The sequence below is a fragment of the Vigna umbellata genome, chromosome 5 (assembly GCF_029865625.1).
Source record: "Vigna umbellata cultivar VRB3 chromosome 5, Vumbellata_1.0, whole genome shotgun sequence".
Classification (NCBI taxonomy): Eukaryota; Viridiplantae; Streptophyta; class Magnoliopsida; order Fabales; family Fabaceae; genus Vigna; species Vigna umbellata.
In genome coordinates this window covers 7382224-7388131 of record NC_142169.1, presented here as the reverse complement: position 1 = coordinate 7388131, position 5908 = coordinate 7382224, and the positions used below count along the sequence as shown (strand labels likewise).

The 5908-nt window shown below is 33.0% G+C and overlaps 1 pseudogene; it reads right to left on the bottom strand.

The window, feature by feature from the left end:
• Positions 1-1666: 1666 nt before the first annotated feature.
• On the bottom strand, positions 1667-2873 carry LOC148197610 (uncharacterized; annotated as a pseudogene).
• Between the last annotated feature and the right edge of the window lie 3035 nt (positions 2874-5908).

The following is a 5908-nucleotide window of genomic DNA, read 5'->3' as shown; positions in this document are numbered from 1 at the left end:
TATGATCACCTTAGACCCAATGAGATAGGGCCTAAATTTCTCCAAGGCATACACTAAAGCAAGAAACTCCTGTTCTGTTGTCGTATAATTCAATTAGGTGTCATTCAAGACTTTGCTTGCGTAGTAGATGGTGTGAAAAACTTTCTCTCTTCTTTGGCCAAGGATAACACCTATGGCATGGTCACTTGCATCACAAATTAACTCAAAGTCTTGATTCCAGTTTGCAGCTATAATCACAGGGGGCAGAAATCAGCTTAGTCTTCAAAATGTCAAAGGAATTCAAACATTCATCATTCATCTCAAAAGGTGTGTGTTTGACAAGGAGGTAGCTTAAGGGTTTAGCAATCTTGAAAAAATATTTAGTGAATCTTCTATAGAAGCCAACATGACCAAGAAAGCTTCAGACTCATCCTTTACCACAATCCTATGTATGGTTGCTTAAGCTTGTAAATTCCAACTTTGCTTCTGGTCACCATCCAATAAGCATTGGTGTTAGGTTGTTTGCTTTTAGTTTCAGTTTGACTGTTGTTCTCTACTGATTCTGCTAATGTTGAACCTTCTTCTTGACCTAGATCTCTTTCATTTGTACCATTATTGACAAAACTAACACTTGTGATTTCTTCCTAATGACTTGTAGTATTGTTGATTAGTTCAAGAGCATTATTGATAGTGGTACCTGTAGAGTAATTTGGAAGAAAAAATGGACATTGGTTCAGTTAATTCTTTTAAGGAATTTCTTTTACCAATGAAACCTTCATGAAAGGGGAAATGATTCTCATTGAAAATCACATGTCTTGAGATGAAAATTCTCCCATGAGAGTTAATTCATTTGTATCTTTGTGTGATTTACTATAACCAAGAAACACAAACCTGGTTGTATGAAACTGAACTTTATTTTGTTTGTATGGTAGATAAGGATAACAAGAACAACTAAAAGGTTTCAATTTTGCATAGTCAGGTTCTTTCTTGTAAATCAGGGAGTATGAACTTTTGTTTGGATTTATTGATGATGGTATGATTAGATAAACAAAAATTGAGAAGGCTTCCCACCAATAATGTAGGGGCACTTTTGCTTATGCTAACTGGGTTAGGTCAAGTTCAACAACATGTCTGTGTTTTCTCTCGACCATGCCATTTTGTTGAGAGGTGTAAGGACAAGACATTATAAAAGCATTTCCTGATAGTAAGGCAATCCTTTAGACAAGTTTAAATTCACTACTTCCATCACATTGAATGACTTCATTTTTTCTATTAAACTAATTTTCAACAATAGCTTTTAAAGGAGTGAAGACACATATAGTTTCTGATTTTTGCTTTAAGGGGAAAATCCATGTGAACATACTAAAATCATCAATAAAATGAACATAATAGTTGAACCCAGATGGAGACAAAATTGGGATAGGACCCCAAACATCAGTATGAATTTTAATCTAAAATTTCATTAGCATGTGAGGAAGAACATTTGAAAGGTAGCATATGTAATTTTCCAAATTGACAAGCTTCACAAAATGTGAATGAGTCACTAGAAGATGTTTTCACATTGTATTCTTTCAAGACCTTTTTCATAACTTTATTGTTAGGATGTCCAAGTTTTTTGTGGCAATTTTCTTTAAGAGACATGTAGACATAAGAGTTTTCATTGTCACATAGTTGATATAAATCATTTTTAAGTTCCCTTTTTAGAAGAGCCTTCCTTATCAGTTTGTCTTTCACAAAGCAACAATTTTCATCAAACTCAACAAGGATATTGTTGTCAGCATTCAATTTTGAAATACTCAACAAATTTGTTGTGATTTTTAGAACATAAAGAACATCATGTAGATGACGATTATTTAATTTGGTTGATCCTGAGGCCATTACTTTCTGTCTTTCACCATTACCAACAAGTAAAGAATTTGTACCACTATTTTTACCAAGTTCCTAAATTTTGTCACATTGGTGGGTCACATGGTTGCTAGCTCCACTGTCAAAATACCATTCATAATCTTGACCTTGATAAAATGAAGCTATGAATGCATTGTGTGTTCCTTGTTTTTCACTTTCAATATATTGAATTTTCCCTGTATAAGGCTTATCAAATCGATAATAACATTGTATAGAAATGTGGCCAATCCTTCTACATATTGATTTTGACATCGTACCTCTTCCTCTTCCACCTCTCGTGCCTTTGAAATTAGAGTCTCTTCAATCACCTTGGGATCCAAATTTGTTGCCTTTGGACTTCTTCTTGGCAGCAAAGTTTGCAGAGACATTTAGGTTAAGGCTGCTGAAATTATTAAGTTGATCTAATATACTTTCAAAGGTTAGCAATTGAGTTTGCAATTCATCCTAACTAATATTAATATGGTCACACAACTTGACAACCACTAGATTGTAATCAAAATCCAAAGCATTTAGTGTTTGAATCAGTAAATCAGAGTTAGAGATTAGTGAACCTTCCAACTTTAACTTGTCAACAAGATTTTTCATCTTGTCAAGATATTGTTCCATCTTCATTTCTCCTTTATGTGTGTTTTGAAATTCAGATTTAAGATAGATGATTCTGGATCTAGTGTGTGCACCATCAAGGCTTTGAGCTTCATCCCAAAGTTGTTTGGATGTTTCACAATGAAGAAATTGATTTGCAATGTCAATTGACACATAATTCATTAGCTATCCTAGAATGGCTTGATCCTGGGCTTGCCAATCCTTAAAACTAGGGTTGCTTTTGTTGTCATGTTCTCTGTGATAATGAATTGGCCTGGACATTCTATTGTCCGTAGTATATAATTATCAAGTTTACATTCTTTAATCATTGGTAAGACTAGAGATTTCCATATTGGTAGGAAACCGTTGGAGATGTAGGAAATTGTTGTTCTATTTGTATTTGGCATCAGAAGAGTGCAGGATAAATGTCATATGGTTCAAAACATGCCTCAAATTGAGCAGGAAGGGTAACGTCTAGAGGATTTATACGTCAGATATGTGTTGGAGAAACGTCTAACTTGTTTAAGATGTCAGACGACTCTTGTAGCCGAAGTCATATGACCTAACAAAAAAACGAAAACAGAGTGCGAGGCACATTTTTTCACTTGCATTTTCATTTTCATGTTATCATGTTGCTTCGTTCACAACTACAAGGAAGAACAAAGGTGAGTTTTGATGATTCTCCTTGAATATTAGTGTTTGGACTGCCTTGGTTGAGATATTTTGTGTAGTTTTTATCGATTGATTTTGTGTTCTCGTGTAGTAAAGAGGTTTTGAACGTGAGTTGATAAAATATTTTCCTGTTTAGAAAAAATATCAAATTTTCCTGTTTAGAAAAAATATTTTTTATAATTTGCTATAATGTTTACGTTAGAGTTCATGGATAAATTTGATAAAATTTCGATTAAGATCGTTTTGTGTTGTTCTCCTTATGCATATTTGATTATGGACATTCGTGATCACTTTCATTTCATGTATTTCGAAGACTAATGTGAAATATTGTCGAAATTTTATAAAATTTATCATGTTAATCTTCTTTCTATGTGTGTTAGAAATTATGAAAGATATTTTGTCCATATGACTAGAGGCTTAACCTTGTGAGAGTTAAAAATTTGAGATTGATGGAGTTTGTTACGAACATAATATGAATCAAAGCTAGATGAATGAATGTCACATCAATGAAGAATATGATGAAAATGAAGTTTCTGAGTTCTTGCAATATGTTGAAGAACACACGAACTCTATGAATGAGACATATTTTTGTCCTTGTGTTTGCATATGCGTGATTATCTATTTATCTATGGTATAATGAGAAGTTACACACAGTTTCGTCTTGGCATGACAATACTACAATGTCACGAGGAACAAAATTATGTCGATGAATGGATGAATAATAATTTAGAAAACATTTATATGATTCTCTTAAGAATGATTCAGAGGAAGAGTTGTATCCAGGATGCTCCAACTTTACACGGTTGTTGTTAACTCTCCAATTTTCCCCATTTTTCTTGTTAATACTCTTCTTTTAGGATATTTTAGTTTTTAATTCATTAGAAATAACATAGTTTAGAGTAATTAGGATAAAACTAGGTTTTTGTTAAATAGTGTTAATTTTGATGATAAATGATGGTTTTTTAATCCATAGACATTTAGTCTTTTCTTAAAAATTCAAAATAAAAATATTTTCTTTTATTTCTTTTAGGCTTTATTTTTTTGTTTTCTTTTACCAATTTACCATTTTTTCTTTTATTGCTATGTTAAATTTTTGTGCAGAATTATATAGAAGTTGGGCTGATGTTGTGCGGAGAGCATAGGAATTTGATGAGAGGGTGCTGACTGGGCTGAAGTGAATTGAGCCAACGCTGATTGGGCCGCTACTGAAACACTGTGGTTTGGATGCTTGGCAGCTAATGCATAAGCTGGGTCTGATATGCTGGAAATGGGCCTATGATTATTAGAATGACACCGTTTAGTGTAGTTGTAGTTTTGGGGTTCTCTCTAGAATTTCATTTGAGAGAAACACTCTCTTGAGCACATTCATTTGGAAGAGAAGCACAACCCAAAAAGCTAGGGTTCATGCATAGAGAAAGAGAGTGTGAAGAGAGGAGTTCGTGTCACTTGCTCAAGAGCGCAAAGCTGAACCAGACGCACGTGCGGGGGGCTAAATTGGAGAAGATGATCAGACAATTAAGAAGCGATTGACAGTTGAAGAGCATTCAGAGTTCGTTGAAGACTCAAGAAGCTTCCGAGTTAGTTTAAGATTCTTCCCCCTTTCACCTATTTGTTTCATTTTCTTTCTTTTTATGTTTTCTAACTTTCCCTATAAAAGGAAGGTTTTGTAACGTAGTAAAGTATGTGCACTGGGTGACAGACGGTGTACTTAGATTAGGTTTTTGATTCTCTGCTTTTAGTTTTGATTTTTAAGCTTTCTTAGGAGTAGATACGTTCTTTGTTTCACTAGGGTTCTTTGATCTTTCCATTGGGTGACAGACATTGGAGTATTCTTTGAACTCTGGTATCACTTGTACTTTAGATTTCAGTTTTCAATAATAATTGCTATTTTTCATTTCAGTTTGTTGATTCGGTTTATAGTTTTGATTACCATTGTTTCAATTTACTCTTCTGCCATTTAAATTTCCAGTCCTGTTATTTTAGGATTCCTATCACTTACCTTTATGTTTCTCGCATCTATTATGTTCAATTTGATTTACTTTTCTAAAATTTAAGTTTTCTTTTGATATGTTCATTGAGTTTTTCCTTGTTCTTGTTGAACGTAGTTTAGGTATAGGATATTTTCATATGCTTGTATATTGTAGATAAGTTCTGATGTCTTTGGTTAAAGCTATAATTCTAAGTTAGATGTGTATAGAATTGGGGGATTGAATGAGAATTACCACTTTAAGTTCTGAAATATGAACTAAAAAGACCCCCAAGAGGGCTTGACTTTTCATAATGTCTTTTTGAGAGTAATTGAGATTCTTTTGTCAAGTTTAATGCACATTTGCCCCTGAATTTTACTTTTACAGAATGTTTTTTTAGTTTTGTTTTCATTTGAATTTTTGGTATCACTGTTTAGTAGATCTCATATTAGTTTAGTTTAGATGTTGAATTCCTTTATTTTCTTTTACTTGTTTCTAATACATGAAGATTTAAATTCCTTGCTTTGAGATTCCACTTTCCATACCATGTATACAGATAGTGTGCCTTGGTTGATCATATTTTTCATGCATTTAGAATTCATGTTTTTCTTTGCATTCATTTACAGGATTTAATTTTACTCTCTGTTGCGTATTTTAGTCATATCATTCATAGGTTTAGGTTTAGGTTTCGTTATTGCATTGTAGTAGTGTTCATCATTTTAATTGGATAGTGCTTTATTCTAGTTTAGTTATCATTTTAATTCTGTCCAGATTGCATTAGTTACAGTAATATAGGTTAGATA